This window comes from Silene latifolia, chromosome Y (assembly GCF_048544455.1).
Source record: "Silene latifolia isolate original U9 population chromosome Y, ASM4854445v1, whole genome shotgun sequence".
NCBI lineage: Eukaryota > Viridiplantae > Streptophyta > Magnoliopsida > Caryophyllales > Caryophyllaceae > Silene > Silene latifolia.
This window is the reverse complement of record NC_133538.1, coordinates 162,159,723-162,181,769: the sequence shown is the minus strand read 5'-3', so window position 1 is coordinate 162,181,769 and position 22,047 is coordinate 162,159,723.

The following is a 22,047-nucleotide window of genomic DNA, read 5'->3' as shown; positions in this document are numbered from 1 at the left end:
TGTCAGTTTATATGTGAAAGTAATGATAAATGTTTTGAGTTGTTGGATGTTGGGAGTGTTGGAGCTAGTGTTCTCCACAGTTAGTGTGATAACATATATAAATCTCTTATAGGTTCACAAGGGTATACTTCGTATTTTATCAGTTGATTAACGATTACTTAATAACGGTTGGCTTGCTAGAAGTTTGACGTTATTATCATACAGATGGCGGTGATCAACTGGTCCCTAAAAGTCACACCTAAAGGATGTGTATGAGAGATGTGATTGTATGAAAATATAATCACATTGATGCCTGACTAAAAGGTTAGTCCATGTATTTGACTAAACAGTTAGTCAATGTGATGATGAGACGATTATTTAATTCAATTAAATAATATTAGCTGAGACGAATTAACTGTTAATTCGTAAATTGAATATAAACTGTTATATTTAATTAATGTATATAATGTTAGATTAAAGGAATTATGATGTTAATTCGTAATTAAACGTAACCAGTTACATTTAATAAGCAAATTATAAATATGCGATATTTATAGTTAATGTATATATTATACGATATTGTCATAATAAAGGATGACGGACCGGTATTAAGTGTGTGGTCTTATTAATACAGGACGACATAAATGACAATTTATAAATAAATACACATTATATACATTTTAGACTACTACCTAAAATAAGAAGATTTCCTCCTTATTTTGGTAGTAGGTAAAACCGAAAAAGAGGAAAAAGAGGAGAAAAATATCTCCTCTAATTCCCCACCTTTACACGGTTTGATAAGAGGAAAAGGAGAGCATTTTTTTTTACCTACTTCTCACTTGACCTAATTCTCTCATCATTCACACAAAAAAACCTAAAAATTAATTTACAATTTTGGGGATCTATTCTAGCAAGAACAAGGGCATTTCTCATAGCATCTTGGGTGCAACGATTAGGCGAATATCGATTTCGATATTGTTCTTAGGCCAAATTTGCTAGGACCAAAGGTTGATTCTTAATCTATTCTTTTGTTTATGTAAATTCGTTTATGACTAGTTTTCATATTTATAATTTCGTTATAATCGGAATATTTATAGAGGAAGTATACCGATATTTCCACAAGTGGTATTAGAGCATAGGCCACGAAATTATTTTGTATGATTTTCATAAATGAATTTAAACAAAAAATTTTGAAGAATCGAAAAAAAAAAATTTCACCCGAGAAGAATTTTTTTTGCCGAATGAAAAAACAATTTTGCCAAAAGTTTTTTTATTTTTCATGTTTTCTTTCCATTTTGATTTGTTCATATTGTTGTTTTAATCAGTTAAGATGATAATATGATAAATTTGTAGATGTTTTGATTTAAGTAGAATTAAATTAAAATGTAAATGGAAATCGTTTTGATTGTTGATGATTTGTTTTTGCTATATAGTTTTGGCATGCATGAGATTAAATTGTTGTTTAAGAATCATGTTTCATTAATTTATATGTTGATGATTATGCCAATCTTGTTCTAGTAGCAACATTAAACAAATTTGTTCTTTTCAAAAGGATTGTTTATTTTCTTTTAGGGCATGGATGCCGAAAGCAAGAAAAAAATTTCTGTTTTTTTTCTTTCGCCTTTTAGGGCTTAATGCCGAGTGGTATAAAAAAAAATTTGTTTTTCCTTCGGTTTTGTGGCAATTGCCGAAATAAAAAAATTTATTACTGTTTTTTTTTTATTTATGCCGAGAGCCAAAAGAAAAAAAAATTTGTTTATTTTGTTTTTGGCTGAATGCCGTGTGCAAATAAAAAAAAAAAAATTGTTTTTGTTTATTTTGGCCAATTATTATTATTATCTATAATGAATGATAATTATTGTGAAAAGGTTCACAAATTTGAGATACCCGTGTTATTTTAAAGAGGTTTAAAATATTGGTGGATTAATTCATATTACAAGTAAATGTGAATTGAGACTGGAATTATTGTGAGTAATTGAGGAATTGTCACATAATTTGATCATTTAAATAGGTGGTTTGGATAAATTACTCTACATAATTAAGGAATTATGTCTTGAATGTTTAATTTATAGTTGATGCATTTTTATTTAGTTGAATGTTTTGTTGAATGGTTTATTCACGTATTTTTGCAATCGGTTGTAATTTGTAATACCTAGTGTGGCCTTAGTTAATTATGTTTTCGTAATGATGGAAACATAATTTTAATGTAATTTTGAGATCTCGTATCTCCTTTTGGTTTTCTTTAAATATTATGTTTTTGAAATTAGAATGTAAATAGGTTTATTATGTATTTTTTAAATTGTAATTTTGAGAAGACTAAAGATGGAGATTGGATTGCTCACTCCCGCTTCATGGACCAAGGTGGAACATCAAAACAAGCTTTTCGGGTCCTAGGATGGATTCCAAAGTTGTATTTATGTTCATTTTGGTAGATAGTGTGGGAAATAATCTGTATACTTCCCTTTAACATGAAGGATTATAATGATATAATAAAGATGATCTATGGTCATAAAATAAAATACATAAGCATAAGTAAAAAGATTTAGAATTAACCTCGGGTCCTTGCAAAATTGGCCTAAGAACAATATCAAAATTGATATTCGCCTATTAGTTGCACCCAAGACAATCTAAGATATACCCTTTGATTATGCTAGAAATCAATCTAAAATTTTCTGTAAAATTTTATTGTCTTTGTGTTTTTTTGTGATGAGAAAGAGGAGGCTAGGTCAGAAAAAGAATTAGGTTAGAAATAATTCTCCACCTTTTTCTTATATAGACCGAAATCCGAAATCAATTAGGAAAAGGGAAACCTCCCTAATTTCGGCCACCTGAACCGAAAATAAGGAATTAAATTTCCTTATTTTTGGTCTTTTCAAAAATATATAAAGTGTGTTAAATTGTCATCTAGTGAGGATCATACCCATGACCTCTTGGCTTGTGTACCCTCACTATTACCACTATGACACATTCAACTTGTTGATATTAAATACAACTGATTATATTTAATTACGAATTAACAGATTAATTCTTTCAAACTAACCTTATATATATTTAATTAAATATAACTTATTATATTTAATTTACGAATTGACAGTTAATTCGTCTCATCTTAATATTATTTAATTTTTATTAAATAATTATTTCATCAACACATTGACTAACTTTTTAGTCATTTTGGGCATCAATGTAATTATATTTCTATAACCACATTTCTCAAATAAGTCCTATAGGTGTGACCTTTAGGGACCAGTTGATCACCGCCATCTGTATGATAATAACGTCAAACTTTCTAGCAAGCCAGCCGTTATTAGGTAAACGTTAATCAACTGATTAAATATACGAAGTATACCCTTGTGAACCTGTAAGAGATTTACAAATGTTATCACACTAATTTGTGGAGGACACCAGCTCCAACAGATAGGCCACACTAGGACTTTATCTTGCTTTACGTTTTACCATTCTTATTGCTTTTCTTCACATGATAGTTAATTCATCTTATTCCGCCTAAACCAAACCACCTACTAATTACATGCATGAAAATTGACTCATATAGAATGTATGTTAGTTTTCATAGACATACAGATGTCGCACAACATTAAGCCATCACCTTAGTTTATTCATTCTCGCATGCTAGATATTAGTTCACTTAAAATGAATTAAAATAAAGTTGATGGGATCTTCCTCTAAAACTGAAATTGAGACTAGTCTTTATAGGCCAAACAGCTATGAATCCTTTCTTCGTCGCTAGGCATATATGACCTTACTCTCCATATGATCCCTTCTACGTTGGGTAAGTAGTTTGTGTTGACTTAGTTTACCTCAACATTATAATCCGAAGAGTTTCTCGTGATTATGATGAACTATAGATAGAATTTACAGAAATTTATCGACCAAGAATTCTAATGGTAGAATTAGCCAAGAGGTTGGCTTATCAATTTACAGATAATTGAGTCTTGGGATCATTTATATAATTCTTGAGGGAGGTTAATTGTATAAATGCTTGAGTCTTCGCGTTATAATAGTATTGCATTAGACTTAAATCATAACGATGAGTATGCTTATTATATTTTTGTTCTTTTCGCAGTGTAGAATACGTTTTATTTTGATAATACTGTTACAACAAATGGATGGAAATAACGAAATCCCTATGCCAAGTGCCACACTTGGACGCAAGTCCTGGCTAAAAGCTTTCATGGACCACATGAATCAGTTCACTCGACTGAAAAATGACGGGTCCAACTTTGCGGACTGGGAGGCATCATTGCGGAATGCTGCCATTGCTGACCGGTAAGCTCAAGTACTTAACTGAGCCAATACCGCCAAACCCAGGCCCCAATGCAAGAGCTAACAAGACAGATGCTTATAGTGACTTCGTTATGGAAGCGGGTGCGATATCACGTACTCATTTTTGCAATGGAAACCAATTTGCAAAGACGCTTCATTGCCCAAGGTGCAAACAAGATTTTCACCATGCTCACTAATGAGTTCTCAAAAGCACCGAGAATCGTTACTTATGAGCATACCTGTCGCTTCTTTGATGCGAAACTCCAGAAGGGCCAACCAGTTAGCCCACACATTCTTAACATGATTGAGAATGTCGAGAAATTGAAGGCACTTGATTGCAAAATCAGTGAGAGCATAGTCATTGACCGTATGCTTCATTCACTTCATGATGGTTTTGCCCTTTTCAGGGCAAATTACTACATGAATGACATGAAAAAAAGTCATCATGAGCTACACTCACTTCTCGTACAGACCGAGAAGGATATGAAATTGAGTGGAAGCATGAAGCAAGATGTTCTCATGATTTCCAACAAGAATAAGGGTAAGGGCAAGGCTCATGGCGACCTAACTGTAGGAAAGCCAAAGTTTAAAAAGTCAGGAAACGGTAAGAGTGGGCCTGGTGAGACTAGTGGCTCACAAGGCAAGGCAAAGAGCAAGGGCGGTGACATTGAGTGCCACCATTGTCACAAGACTGGACATTGGAGGAGGAACTGTCCCGTGTACCGTGAGGACATAAAAGCAGGCCGCGTCACTCCTGTTGATATGTCATCTTATATTCATATTATTGAGATTAACCATGCAAGTTTCAGAACTTGGGTACTTGATACTGGTTGTGGTTCTCATCTGTGTAGTCATTTGCAGGGCCTAAAAAACATCACACCTCTCGCAAAGGGTGATGTGGACCTGCGAGTCGGGAATGGAACTAGAGTTGCTGCAGTCTCAAAGGGAACATACGTAATCCAACTCCCAAGTGGTTTTGAGTTATATTTATATAACTGTTACTATGTACCCAGTTTGTCTAAGAACATTATTTCTGTTTCCGTACTTGATAAAGACGGTTTTTCATTTTCAATAAAGGATAATAGCTGTATTTTCTCTTTTAATGAAATGGTTTATGGCAAAGCAGTTTCCATGAATGGACTTTACATCTTAGATCAAACCACAGATATATTACACGTGAATAATAAGAAATTAAAGGTTGGTGACAAAGATTAAACTTATCTATGACATTGTCGAATGGGACACATAAATGAAAAACGTGTAAAGAAACTCGTCGAGAATAGGACTATTTCCGCATTCGATTTTTCTACATTTGGCACGTGTGAATCATGTTTTATCGGCAACCTGACTCGAATGTTCTTCAAAGGTGTTGGAATGCGCGCTAGTGACCTATTAGGACTCATACATACTGATGTATGTGGACCTATGTCAATTACCGCTAGAGATGGCTATAGATATTTTATCACTTTCACAGACGATTTGAGTATATACGGATAAGTCTACATAATGAAGCATAAAAGTGAATCCGTTGAAAAATTCAAGGAATACCAGAATAAGGTTGAGAACCAATTGGGAAGAAAGGTTAAAGCACTTCGTTCAGATCGGGGTGGCGAATATCTTTCAAATGAGTTTGATCAACACCTCAAAGACTGTGGAATAGTTTTACAGTTAACTCCACCTGGAACACCTCAATTAAATGGTGTGTCCGAACGGAGAAATCGAACATTACTTGATATGGTTCGATCCATGATGAGTCACACGGTAGTACCTGATTCATTATGGGGTTTTGCTCTTTTGTCAGCTGCTCTTATACTTAACCGAAGTCCGTCTAAAGCTGTCTACAAGACTCCATATGAAATGTGGAAGGGAACGGTCCCTAAATTGTCCTTTATTCGGGTTTGAGGCTGCGAGGCTTATGGCAAGTGGAGACACGAGGATAAGCTCGGCCCGCGATCGGTCAAGACATACTTTATTGGTTATCCAAAAGGAATGTTTGGTCAATACTTCTATTCGCCTACCGAACATCGAGTTTTTGTTGCGGCTAGTACGAAGTTCTTAGAGAAAGAATTTCTCGAGAACAAGTCAAGTAATAGAACCTTCGAGCTATCGGAGATTCAAGAACCAACAACCGAGGAACGGATGGAGGAAGTTGTTCCTTTAACTGATGATACGGTTAACACTCCTCAGGAACCTAGGAGGTCGGGTAGAGTCTCTAATGCTGCAGACAGATACATTGGTATGGTCAAGGAGAATGACGTTTTGCTCCTAGAGAGTAATGAACCCGTTACCTATAAAGGTGCCATGACCTATTCCGACTCAAAGCTATGGCTTGAAGCCATGCAATACGAGATGGACTCCATGTATGAGAATGACGTATGGGATCTAGTTGATTTACCTAATAAGGTAAAACCTCTACAGTGCAAATGGCTTTACAAAATAAGGCATTCTGTAGACGGGCAACCAGATACCTATAAGGCACGTCTAGTGGCAAAAGGTTTCACTCAAGTGCACGGATTGCATTATGATGAAATTTTTGCACCCGTAGTTATGCTGCGTTCCATTCGGATAATCTTAGCGATTGCCGCTTTTCATGACTATGAAATTTGGCAAATGGATGTGAAAACCGCCTTCTTAAACGGTTATTTGGAGGAGGAGTTGTACATGATACAACCCGAAGGTTTCATAGATCCTGAAAATCCTAAGAAAGTGTGTAAGCTTAAGCGTTCCATTTATGGACTTCAGCAAGCTTCTCGGAGTTGGAATCATCGTTTCGACCAGGTGATAAAAGAGTATGGTTTCACCCGATTGGTCGAGGAACCATGCTTATATGTCAAGTCGAGTGGGAGTAAGATTGCTTTCTTGATATTGTATATCGATGACGTACTCTTGATTGGGAATGACATTCCTCTCTTATCTTCGGTAAAAGGATGGTTGAAGAACCATTTCCAGATGAAAGATATAGGTGAGGCACAACGCATATTGGGAATCCGTATCTATCGAGATAGATCACGACGGATGTTATCACTAAGTCAGGAGTTTTATTTAAATAAGATTCTTGAGAGGTTCAGCATGACCAACTCCAAGAAGGGTAACCTTCCAATGACGTCTAGGATGCATTTGAGCGAGTCTCTGTCACCCACGACGCCTGAAGGGGTTGAACGCATGAGTCGTGTTCCTTATGCATCAGCCATAGGATCAATTATGTATGCCATGATATACACACGTCCAGACGCGGCATATGCGTTCAGTATCACGAGTCGGTACCAAAAGAATCCAGGTGAAACACACTGGATAGCTGTTAAAAACATCCTTAAGTACCTACGGAGGACTAAGGATAGGGTATTGACTTATGGAGGAGATCTTAAGCTATGCGCAATCGGTTACGCAGATGCTAGCTTCCAAACAGACCGAGGTGATTCGAAATCTCAGTCTGGATTCGTCTTTACTCTTAATGGTGCTGCGGTCAGCTGGAAAAGTTCCAAACAGGATGTTGTAGCAGATTCTACTATTGAATCCGAGTACTATACCGCTTCAGAAGCAGCAAAGGAAGCTATATGGATGCATCAATTCTTAAAAGGACTATCCGTAGTTCCTAGTTCGAGTGACCCAATCACTATCTATTGTGACAGTAGAGGTGCCATTTTCCAGGCTAAGGAGCCTAAGTCTAGCAACAAGTCTAGACATGTACATCAGAAGGATCACCTGATCCGTGATTATGTGGAGCAAGAGGAGATAGTGATTGACAAGATAGCTTCAGATGATAACATCGCGGATCCTCTCACTAAACCATTGTCATATGATAAGCATGAAGGGCACGTTATTTCCATGGGAATTAAACATGTTCCTGAGTTATACTAGTTGATTATGGATTCGATACATTATCTTTTTCATATGCTATTTATAACTTCATCGTTTTATTACATATTTTGTTTTTCATGTGGATTGTACGACAACATTGAACGCCATAAAGTGAACTGAATTACATTATATTTGTTTTGGTCCGTAATCGCCTACATGAGCTGATAACTCTGGCTATTATATTGTGCAGTCGATTGATGGTGGGTTCAACGAGCCATAAGTCAAACGGTTGGCTGATCGATCACAAATGCGAGTTATAACGATACCTCGTAGGACAATTTTTGTGACAATGAAATGGAGTCCTAAATGTTTAAAAACATTCGGTGCCAGGTCGTGGATTGGACGTCCATTGTGTTCCTAGAGTCTAAGCAGATTGTCACTGGGTCATTTCATACTGTACTTATATCTGCAGGATTCGAGTTGAAGAAAATATCCAACTTTTATCAGGTTTAGTTATTTCTCAGTGCCACTCGAGGAGTTGTAACTGAAATGCACGGCCATGCTCGAATGATGATTCGTTTATCAGTTAAGTTACTCTCTAGTCGGGGAAACCACTCTTGATATTGATCACTTGAAAAATACGACCTTTGTGAATACGGATTTTGCAAATTGTTCTACATTGAGTGGGAGAAATTTTAGGTTATGAGAATCGGTTATCGCACATACACTTGTGAGGACAAGTGGGAGATTGTTGGAGCTAGTGTCCTCCACAGTTAGTGTGATAACATATATAAATCTCTTATAGGTTCACAAGGATATACTTTTTATTTTATCAGTTGATTAACGATTACTTAATAACGGTTGGCTTGCTAGAAGTTTGATGTTATTATCATACAGATGGCGGTGATCAACTTGTCCCTAAAAGTCACACCTAAAGGATGTGTATGAGAGATGTGATTGTATGAAAATATAATCACATTGATGCCTGACTAAAAGGTTAGTCCATGTATTTGACTAAACAGTTAGTCAATGTGATGATGAGACGATTATTTAATTCAATTAAATAATATTAGCTGAGACGAATTAACTGTTAATTCGTAAATTGAATATAAACTGTTATATTTAATTAATGTATCTAATGTTAGCTTAAACGAATTAAGATGTTAATTCGTAATTAAACGTAACCAGTTACATTTAATAAGAAAATTATAAATATGCGATATTTATTGTTAATGTATATATTATACGATATTGTCATAATAAAGGATGACGGGCCGGTATTAAGTGTGTGGACTTATTAATACAGGATAACATAAATGACAATTTATAAATAAATACACATTATATACATTTTAGACTACTACCTAAAATAAGAAGATTTCCTCCTTATTTTGGTAGTAGGTAAAACCGAAAAAGAGGAAAAAGAGGAGAAAAATATCTCCTCTAATTCCCATCCTTTACACGGTTTGATAAGAGGAAAAGGAGAGCATTTTTTTTACCTACTCCTCACTTGACCTAATTCTCTCATCATTCACACAAAAAACCCTAAAAATTAATTTACAATTTTGGGGATCTATTCCAGAAAGAACAAGGGCATTTCTCATAGCATCTTGGGTGCAACGATTAGGCGAATATCGATTTCGATTTTGTTCTTAGGCCAAATTTGCTAGGACCAAAGTTTGATTCTTAATCTATTCTTTTGTTTATGTAAATTCGTTTATGACTAGTTTTCATATTTATAATTTCGTTATAATCCGAATATTTATAGAGGAAGTATACCGATATTTCCATAGGGAGTGGAGGATTGAAATGGTAATGGAAGAGTTGGAAGTTGGTGGAGTGTGTTTATATGTTGGTTTGCATAAAGAAGCATGATGGTTGTTTATTATGTGGCATTTAATAACATGAAGTAGATTCTTTTGTTGATTGTATGAGGAGTTGTGTATAATTGCATGCGTAGTATGTTATAATGTTGAGATTATGAAGTTTCGTAGTATGTTGGGTTATGTGAGATAACATGCGGGTAGTATGTACGAGTCTGCATGACTCGATCGAGTAGGGGGTACTCTATCGAGTGGTTGAAGTACTCGATCGAGTGGGTCTGACTCGATCGAGGGGGTACTTTGACATTTTTATGACCAGAATCGTGTTTTTGGGTACTCGATCGAGTACACAGGGCACTTGATCGAGTAGGGGGTCACTCGATCGAGTGGCTAGGCTACTCGGTCGAGTATGTCAGAGATCAGAAGGTCTGTTTTGGGTCTGGAGTCGGGGCACTCGATCGAGTACGTGGGGCACTCGATCGAGTAGCCGCTACTCGATCGAGTAGGTTTAGGCACTCGATCGAGTGGGTTCTGAGCAGGGTGTTTTCGTGTTTTGGGTTATAGTATGTATGTTTATATCTACCTTTTCTTATATAGTTTCAAAATGCCGCCAAAGAAAACCGCTTTTTATGCGAGAGCTGAGAGCATGAACATCGACGATATAGTTAAGATATTGGAGCATCAAGACGCTCTTACGGAGGCCCTAAAGAGAGTGGGGAAGGATAAGGAGGTTGATCACTCTAAGATCAATTTTTATATAGCGAGGTTTAACCCAAAAGAGTACAAGGGGACCGGGGAGACAATTCTTCTTGACAATTGGCATCGTGGGATGGAGAACATTCTGGATCTGGTACATTGTCCTGATGAGATGAAAGTAGAACAGGCTGCGTTATACTTGAGGGAAGCGGCTGGTGAGTGGTGGGACAAGGTAAAAGTGAGTGTTAGAGAGCTGTATATGAAGCAGGGTCTGGCTGCTATACCTTGGGAAGAGTTCCGGAGGGCGATGAGGAGAGAGTTTGTACCTGAGCATGTGAGGAGTAAGCTGAGGGAAGACTTTGATGGGTTTAGGATGACATCTGATATGTCGGTTGCTGAGTACTACAAGCAGTTTAATGAGAAGTCTAGATATGTTGAGGACATGGGTTTGAGTGAGGAGAACCTAGCGCTGAGATTTGAAAGAGGGTTGACTCCCAGGATCATGGAAAAGTTACAGTGGGATTCCTTACTGATGTTAAGGAAGCTTATGAGAGGGCTGGGAGAGCTGAGAGGTTGGTGGAGATGGCCCGGGAGAGAGGTAGTGAGAAAAGGAAGGCTGAGAGTGAGGGTGGTGGCCAATCTAACTACAAGAAAGGCAACCACAGTCAGGCTAGAGCGTTTTCTTCTAGATCGGGGTTCAGTGTTGGGGCTTCTTTTGGGCGAGGCCGTGGGAGCGGTAGTGGTAGTTGGGGAATGACCTGCTTTGGCTGTGGTGGTGTAGGCCACAAGAGACATGAGTACACGAGTGTACCGGGAGCTTTTCAGAGATCGGCTCAGGGGAGCTATTCTCAGGGGCCGGCACAGAGTTATGCGAGTAACAGACCGGCTGGATCATGGTCTAACCGGGGAGGTCAGAGCAACCAGGGTGGAGGTAACCGCAATGGCGGTAATTAATATTAGAAACCAGCTACGAACAACAACAACAATCAGGGGTCGGGTGCTAAGCCGACCACTTCAGCCGGTACTGTCCAGGGAGGTGGACAGAAGACCAGTGGAAAGCTGTTTATGATGGACAAGAAAGCAGCTGAGGACGACGCACATGTTATCAGTGGTACTTTTTTTGTTAACGGTATTCATAAATTTGTTTTGTTTGATTTGGGGGCGTCTCAGTCGTTTGTATCTTCGAGTCATGTTAAACGGTTGGGTCTGAGGGTATATGAGTCTGTAAGTGAGAAAGTTTTTATACCTTCGGGTGAGTCTGTATCATGTGGGAGGTTTTATAGAGATGTATCTATGATAGTTGGGCAAGTTGATCTACCAATGGACTTGCTAGAGTTTCCTTTAGACGGTTTTGAGAGGATAGTCGGGATGGATTGGTTGGGAAAGTACAAAGCTAAGATAGACTGTCATCAAAATAAAGTGTCTTTGAGAGGTCCTAAGGGTGTTAGTGTGTCTTATCGTGGGTTTGTGGTCAAACCCAAAGTTAAGTTGATTGCAGCTGTGACCTTGAAGTCCTATCTGTGGAAGGGATGCCCTTTGTTCTTGTGCCATGTGAGAGATGACCGGATAGAGAGTTCGATAGTTGATCAGATACCAGTGGTGGGTGATTTTGCAGATGTCTTTCCAGAGGAGATTCCGGGGTTGCCACCGAAGAGGGAGATAGATTTCACGGTCGAGTTGAAACCGGGGATGGGGCCAATCTCTAAGGCACCGTACCGGATGGGTCATAAAGAGATGGAGGAGCTCAAGAAGCAGTTGGATGATCTGATAGAGAAGGGATACATTAGACCTAGTGTATCACCATGGGGAGCACCAGTTCTTTTTGTGAAGAAGAAAGATGGGAGCTTGAGGTTGTGTATAGATTACAGGGAGCTGAACCGAGTGACGGTGAAGAACAAGTATCCTTTGCCAAGGATAGATGACATGTTTGATCAGTTGAGTGGTGCCTCAGTCTTTTCCAAGATTGATTTGAGGTCGGGATACAATCAGGTGAAGATTAGAGAGGTGGACATACCAAAGACAACTTTCACGTCAAGGTATGGCCATTATGAGTATGTGGTGATGCCTTTTGGGTTATCTAATGCACCAGCTGTGTTTATGGGTTTGTTGAACAGAATCTTCAGACAGTTTTTGGACAAGTTTGTGGTGGTTTTTATCGATGACATCTTAGTCTATTCTAAGACTAAGGAGGAAAATAAGGAGTATCTGAGGATTGTGTTGTAGACCTTTAGGGATCATGAGTTATATGCTAAGTTATCCAAGTGTGAGTTCTAGTTAGAGAGAGTTGCTTTTCTGGGGCATATGATCTCTAAGGATGGGGTAGCTGTGGATCCGGCAAAGATTGAGGCAGTGACCAAGTGAAAAGCACCAAAAAATGTTGCTGAGATCAGGAGTTTCTTGGGTTTAGCTGGATATTACAGACGGTTCGTGAAGGATTTCTCCAAGATTGCTAGACCTATGACACCTTTGATGAGGAAAGAGAACAGGTTTCGTTGGGATAAGAGTTGTGAGACGGCGTTCCAAACATTAAAGAGCGTTTGACCACAGCTCCTATCTTAGCATTGCCTGAAGGGAGTGAGAACTTTGAGGTTTATACAGATGCCTCAAAGAATGGGTTGGGATGTGTGTTGATGCAGAACGGTAAAGTGACTGCCTATGCTTCTAGGCAATTGAAGCCTTATGAGGAGAATTACCCTACACACGATCTAGAGTTGGGTGCAGTGGTGTTTTCTCTCAAGATTTGGAGACATTCCCTTTATGGGGCGACCTTTAAGGTATTTTCTGATCACAAGAGTCTCAAGTACATCTTCACTCAAAAGGACTTGAACATGACACAGAGGAGGTGGATGGAGCTGATTAGTGACTATGACATGGATATTATCTACCATGAAGGGAAAGCCAATGTTGTTGAAGATGCTTTGAGTAGGAAGAGTGTACACTCTTTGTGTACAACTTTATCTTTGATGAGGTTGAGAGATGAGGTGGGGAAGTTTGGGATACATATGATGCAGATAGGGGATGCCATGGGAGATTTGACGGTGCAGCCTGATCTTTATGATGATATTCGAGGTAAACAAGCGTTGGATCCTAAGATGGTAGAGTGGAGAGCTGGAGTAGAGAAAGGGACAGTGTCCAGATTCTCTATTCATTCAGATGGTAGTTTGAGGTTTGATGGGAAGTGGTGTGTCCCTAATGATGAGGAGCTGAAAAAGACAATCATGACAGAGGCACATTGTACACCATATTCAGTACATCCAGGTGGTGACAAGCTATACAAGGATTTAAAGAACACGTTCTGGTGGCCTGGGATGAAGAAAGAGACAGCTGAGTTTGTGGCCCATTGTTTGACATGCTAGAGAGTAAAAGGGGAACAGCGAAGACCACAAGGTAAGATTCAGTCTTTAGAGGTACCTGAGTGGAAGTAGGAATCCATTTCTATGGATTTTATCGTGGGTTTGACGAAGAGTCAACAGGGTAACAACATGATATGGGTAATAGTGGATCGACTGACCAAGTCAGCTCATTTTATGCCAATGAAAGATACATGGATTAAGGCATAATTAGCTATGGCTTATCAGAGGCATGTGTTAAGATTGCATGGAGTCCCTAAGGACATAGTATCTGACAGAGATGCGAGGTTTATCTCAAAGTTTTGGAAAGAGTTGTAGCAATCTTTGGGAACGACTTTGAAGATGAGTACAGCATTTCATCCTGCGACAGACGGTCGGACTGAGAGAACAATCAAGACTCTTGAGGATATGTTACGAGCTTGTGTGATGGACTTTGGTGGTAGCGGGGAACAGAGGTTAGATTTGATCGAGTTTCTTACAACAACAGCTATCACTCTAGTATTGGCATGGCACCGTTTGAGGCTTTATATGGGAGGAGATGTAGGAGTCCGATTTGTTGGGACGACAGTGCTGAGGCAGTGGTTCTAGGACCAGAGATGGTACATGAGATGGTTGAGCAGATTAAGATGATCAGGGAAAGGATGAGAGCGGCTCAGGATAGACAAAAGAGTTATGCAGATCTACATCGCTGGGATATAGAGTTTCAGGTTGGGGACAAGGTTCTTCTGAAAGTGTCTCCTATGCGTGGGGTTATGAGATTTGGAAAGAAAGGCAAGTTGAGTCAGAAGTTCATAGGCCCTTATGAGATCTTAGAACGGGTTGGAGAGGTTGCTTATCGTTTGGCTTTACCAGCTGCGTTGGAGAGAGTGCATAATGTGTTTCATGTGTCCCAGTTACGTAAGTATGTGACTGATCCGTCATATGTGTTAGAGGCAGAGAGCCTAGAACTAGATGAGTCCTTGTCTTATCTTGAGGTGCCTAAACAGATTCTTGACCGGAAGGTTAGGAAGACGAGAGGTGGTGAGACAGTTTTGCTCAAGATCCTTTGGCCTAATCACGAGTGTAACACCCCCATATTCAGAAGAGCCTTAACTAGGCCTTCCTTAGCATATAAGGGTGTTACCATCTCGGTTGCCCGAAGTAAGTAATCATCAAAAGTCGATAAAAGAACAATTATAGTTATATTACAAGCGTTACAACCAACTTAACAGAATAAAGATACAACTCGTGAGCTACACACTATCTATATCGAAACTCATGAGAACTCCTCCCGCAAGGACTCCAGCTATCAATAACATCAACACCTGCTAAGACCGACTGCTCACCATAAGGGATCGCGGCAGACACATAGAAACAACAAGACAACCACACAAGGTCAGTACTGAGATAAGACATGACAAAACCAACAACATCTATCAACCCAACACAACACAATCAGTCACACACACAATCACCCCCACTCCAACCAATATCCGTCACCGACTGTCCACTGGACCAGCCGTGCCAGTGGGGGACCGCAGCCGTACCCACCAAATCCCCGCTCATCATACCGAGCGATAACCCTGTCTCATTAATGTGCACATCCCCTCCCGTGGCAGGTTCCACGGAGGGTGAAACTAGGGCGTGAAGCCACTCCGGCAAGTGACTCCACTCAGCCGAGGACGCACCTCGAGAACCAGAGACAAACAATCACAGATAGCTGCAACACACAACAACCAACAAACTATATACACCAACCGACTACTGCATATACGCTGCCACACAAACACAACCACAATTCAACAACCACGACACGACAACCGACCCACTAGACTATCCACAGAAATTGAGTAGGCGAACCTACCTTTAAGCAACTGCAACCACTCTATGCCAACATACGAAATATCTAGCAATCAAGAAACACCTATATCCACAACACAATCATCTATCACGACCAAGCAAACCCTAACTGCAAAGACAAGGATACGGATGATGATGACGACATACCTACAAGAAGAAACCTGGCAAAAGACCGCTACCCGACTCAAGCTATGCTCTCCTAAGGCACAAGAACCTTCAAAGGCTTCCATGGAGGTTATATGGTGAAGGGAAGGGAATGAGGCGACCTAAGGATCTGAAGAAATGAGGCAGAAATGATTTGCGGATTTAACAAAACGCGATTATAAACCCTCGCTGAAAACCCGTTACTCGATCGAGTGGCCCACATAATCGATCGAGTGTCCCCTACTCGATCGAGTATCCAAGCTACTCGATCGAGTAGCCTCTACTCTATCGAGTACCACACATAACTCACAGCCCAAGGTAACTTTGGCACGCACTTCTAAGGACTATTACCGTTCCCAAGGTCAGTCAACGCGGGTCAAAGGGTCTCTAAAAGGGCGGGTATTACAGTCTTCCCCCCTTAAAGAGAACTTCGTCGTCGAAGTTCAACTCACCCAACCAAGGCACACAAAACGGAAACAAAACGACATCACTATTATTTTTTTTTTTGCATAGGTTACTACTCCCCGGAAATACCATCCCCCATGTCATCATCGTCAACTGTCTAACGCTCCATATAGATCGACCTCTACGAGCTACTACTTGAAATACCAACCGGCACAACATTACGAGATTACCCTTCACAAGCGACAACCATCAACACGAAACATACTATCTGAAGAGTCTATCACACCCGAAATACTCGAGAGGGGGGGGGGTGAATTGAGTATTTTAAAATTATGCCTACTTTTTATTTTATATCAAGGTAATTAATTACTTAAAGTTAATTGATTAAACTTTAACTAATTAATTAATTGATTATGAACGTAATGAAATGACTGAAACGAAAGATGCAAAGACACACGATATTTGAAGTGGTTCAGCTTCACATGTCGAAGCCTACGTCCACTATTCTCGATTAATAATTTTAGTACCTTACTCTGGATTACAAAATTATCAACCCAACTCGTATAGTTAACTCTAACTATAACTCGATTTGAATATCACTAGATATTCAATTTGACTATCTTAAGTTACTAAGAAAGCACTTGATTGTTCTTCTAAGTGTTCACACAATTGAACGAGTAAAAAACAATATGAAGTACTATTATCTTATGACGTAACCTTTAAGAAAGATAAGCAATTTGAAGAGCACGACTTTTCGTAAATATTTTCTAAAACAAAACAATAAGACAATTAAGAATTAAACTCGAATATGTTTCGCAAAGTTTGTTGTATTTCGAAAAGCTTGGATAAATGAAGAATGATCAATTGTATTTATAGTAGAAGTGGGTACTAGGGTTTGCACGAAACCCTAGGATGCCGTGAGATAGGCGGCAAGGCTATAAGAGATAAATTTTTATCTCTTTCCTAATTTTAATCCAAGATATTATAGTTGAAGTAAATAAGATAAAAGTAAATCTTATTTAACAAGTAAAACTATATCTTTAAGATGTTAGGATAAGTAAACAAATCAAATCATATATTATAAAGATAGGGAAATATCTTAAATAAATATAAGCTAGATTTGATTAGATAGATTACTTAAACACAACCACCTCACACGCCCTAACAGTTTTTACTCACTCACGGTGAAACCCTAGGCCCGTGTCCAATCTTGGATAAAACCTATCTCCTTGGATTAGGGTTAGATTCTATAGACTAGCAAACCCTAGGTAGCATGACGACCCATAAGTCGTTTTACTAACCAATAGGAACATGCAAGTTACCAATGATAATAACCCATAATTCAACTCTACCATATACAAAAGATTTCGAAATATGTTTAAAAGAATTTTATCCTTTGAAAAATGATTTTAAAACTATTAAAATCGTGCCTTTAAAATGCTACCTAAAGTTATAGTAGAAACAGCTATAACTTTAAGTTTGGTTAGTAAAGTTATAGGTGAAATAGCTATAACTTTACTTCCCAATACTCTTATCTTAAGATACCGTCATTAGATGAAGACCTATACTAACTAATCTTCCTGGAGATCTTCAGTAAAGGCTCTTCTCTTTATCTTGACCAAAAGCTCTTCATCTTGAGCTTTGTTAAAGACTTGATCTAGCCTTTTGCTTGAATGATCATCATACTTGAAACTTGTTACTGATTGCTTATGATGCCTTAAGAACTTCTAATGTTATAGCTCATTTTGCTATAACATGAATTGAATGACGCTTTACAAATCTTCAATGTTATAGCTAAGAGAGCTATAACATTACTTGCTAAGCTTGTAAACCTAAGTTAATCTAACAAAGACTAAACAAACAATTACAAGCAAGAGTATATAAAATAAAGCACACACTTGTCATTATCAAAACTTAATCATATATCTATATGGTCCAACAAATTCCCCCTTTTTGATGATGACAAGTCTCTTAAGATTTGTGACTAAGTGTAAGTTCCCCCTCAACATAATACTATAAAAAGTCATAGACAGTTGAACGCAAGAACAATCACTTATATACAAAGTATAGCATCTAAGGACCTTAAGAGATTAAAGATTCCGACAAGGAGCAAGCTTAGGCAAATACTTAAGTCACGAAGATTTCTTCCCCCTCTTGACATCATCGAAAAGACGAGAAAAGACATAAAACAACTAGAATAATATTAGTCGAGACACAATTTAAGCATGCAACGAGATATTAGAAAACGAGAAAGTAATCTACATTAACATGCCAAAATAGAAAATAAGCATACTACAAACCAAATTAGTCTAATTGCCAACTGGGCCAAATGAGAACTAGAGTTTTAAGCCAAATGGGCCGAATGAGAAGTAAGCCAAAATGGGCCGAATTAGACAATTATTCAAAATATAAAGTCTAACAAAAGAAAAGGTAAGGAAAAGAGGAGGACGGGTTCAAGGAATGTCACGTTTCGCGACATTGGGGTTGACATAACCGGGACGGGTCCTAAACTCAAGAGAGTCGAGACGATCAAAGCATGAACGGACATGATTAGCTTGAGCCGTGAGACACCGCTCAAAATTAAGCACCTTCATTGACAAGGCTTGAGTAGCCTCGTACACAACCCGCATATCCTCATGCATAGCCTTCCCTTCCTTCCACAAAGCCCCACCTTGACTAGCCAAATTAGCTAACGAACTAGAATGACGAACACACTCCTTTGCCGTCCTAGCCGCATCCTTAGCCATATCATCCACTCGTGCTTCAAGCCCATGTAAATAAGACAAGACTTCACCATGATCCGAACCCTTCGAACCCGAAGCCTCACCCTTGTCTTTTCCCAAACCCGAGACCAACTCCACAACCAACTTATTTTGTGCATCCAATTTCTCACAAATACTTGCCATAAACACTTCCAATTTTTGTTCAATAACCGAGACCACATCAGATGATTTCTTCACCACATTCCCTTTTGACAAAAACACCAAGTCGGGTCCAATAGCACCAACTTTCATCAATTTAAGATGAGTGTCACACATCTCATCTTTCACCCTTACACCATAACTAGAAATCCCAATCACCCCTTTTTGTTCCAAAAGCCGAGAGACCCACATGCCATAAGGCAAATCCAAAGTTGTATAAAATTTTTCCTCGAAACACAAACACTAGTTTGAATGATTTTATGAAACACAAGACGAGGAAGACTAACTTTGGTTCCCTCGAGCCACCTAGACAACAACAACATCTCATAGCTAGACAACTTATCACGACCACCCCTTCTCGGAACAACCGTGTTCCAAATGAAATTAAGAAGGAATTTCAATTTTGGGGTAAACGGCCCCGCAAGCATGTTACTTGACCCCGTAGCATCAACATCAAACGACTTCTTAATTTTAAGCTTCTCTTCCTCCGTCACATCTCCCCATTCCGCACTTGGATTTATTTCGATCCCATCATCGGGACCGAAAAGAGTACAAAAATCGGCAAGGAGATTTTGACTTCGGTATCATTCACCACCGCATGCAACACATTATTTTTGACAGAGACGGAAGAATAAAATTGGATTACCTCTATAGGATAAACCGGACCAACAAAGGAACAAACTTTCTTCCATTCTTGAAAATTCAAGAAATCCTTAAAGAATTGCAAAGCTTCGATTTTTCCATACCACTTTTCGGAATAGAGACGACCACCATGAATACCGTACCTCATAACATTGTTGACACGGGTTCTTTCATCCGCGGTGAGTCGAAGCGTATCAAGCCCCTTTGATGTTGCATTCGGCATATATTCCTGAAACATTGTCCTTTGGGGACCTTCTTGAGTAGCTACAACCTCAGTCTCTTCCACCGAATCTTCAAACCCCACGGCCTTCTTTTTCCCTTTATTCAACTTCCGTCTTTTCCCTTCTAAGTTAGGATCAACCCGGTTATGATCGGGGTTATTTGGTTTTTGGTTTGATGAAGGTGAGGGAGTTTTGATAGGGACATAGGATTTAGTGCATGAAGGTTTGGAGGACCCGGTCCGAGTTGTGGACCGAGTTGAGGGCGAGTGAAAACGGGTTGAGGGAGGAGTCATGATGGTGACAGGATTTTGGAGGTTGAGTGTGTAGAAAAGTCTAAAAAGTGATCTTTGGGTTTTGTGTTTGTGATGGTGATGGTGACGGTAGGAGGGAGTATTTATGGGAGTTGGAATCTTATTATGGTAAAGAGATTTAAGGGAAGTAGGATAGTGGAGGTGGCGTGTGGAGAGGAGTTAGGTAAATTTTTTTTTTTTTTTATTAAAAGATTTACCAGAAGATAGACAAGTGGTTAGGGTAAAAGATATTGTAAGATATATAAGGATAAAGTAAGATATGGTAAGAGATAGACTTATGGAAATTTCGGTTTTGGCAGGAAATACGAGCAGTTGGTTACGACTCTTGGCTCATAATAAACTTAAAATATATATGACTAGAAAATGGAATATTCTCATAATATAATATAAAGTTGACATAAATAAAAGTGCAACTAAAAATACGGACACAGTCATACAATCTCGTCAAATCTAGTCAGTCATATAGAAAATAAAATTTTTGTGACAAGTTTAGTTGCCACCAATTAAACCAATTTCAAATCGTAAAATCTCAAAACGTTCTCTAGCCAATGCTTTGGTAAAAATGTCAGCCCATTGTTTTTCTGTACTACAAAATTCCAGTCTTATGTTGCCCTTATCTACATGATCCCGTAGAAAATGGTGTCTAATGTCTATATGCTTAGTTGTGAGTGAGTCTTTGTGCAGGATTTTTAGATATAATTATAGCACTTGTGTTGTCACATAAAATAGGTATACACCCTACATTAACACCGTAATCACATAGTTGTTGCTTAAGCCATAAAAGTTGAGAACATATCCGTCCAAAGAAGAATGTATTCGGCCCGCAGAGATAATGCAACGGAATTTTGCTTCTTGGATCCCCACGTGATGATACATGGTCCAACAAATGTGGCTATGCCGGAAGTATTCTGTCAAGTGAACATCCTGCATAATCTGCATCTGAATACCCTATTAGATCGAAATTACACTCAAGAGGATACCACAGATATAATTTAGATGCACCAATCAAATACTTCAAGATTCTCTTAACAGCAATCATATGCGATTCTTTGGGGCACGATTGAAATCGAGCACAAACGCATACACTAAACATAATATCCGGACGACTTGCGGTTAAATAAAGGAGTGAGCCAATCATACCTCGATAAGTTGTCTCATCGACAGACTTACCATTTTCATCCAAAGTCAACTTCTTCTCAGTTCCCATAGGAGTTGGTTTAGAGTTAGAATTTTCCATACTGAATTTCTTGATTAGCTCCTTGATGTATTTTTGTTGGTGTATCATAATCCCTTCAGGAGTTTGTTGGATTTGGAGTCCAAGGAAGAACTTGAGTTCTCCCATCATGCTCATCTCGAATTCTGAGGTCATTAAATCTGAAAAATACTTGCATAGACGATTATTAGTTGAACCAAAAATAATATCGTCAACGTAAATTTGTACGACTAATAAATCGGAAACCTCAGTTTTCAGGAATAGGGTTTTGTCGACAGATCCTCTTTTAAAACCACTTTCTAGAAGATATTTTGACAATCTGTCGTACCACGATCTCGGAGCTTGTTTCAAACCATACAAAGCTTTATCTAATTTGAAAACGTGGTTTTGAAACTTGCTATCGAGAAATCCTGGGGGTTGT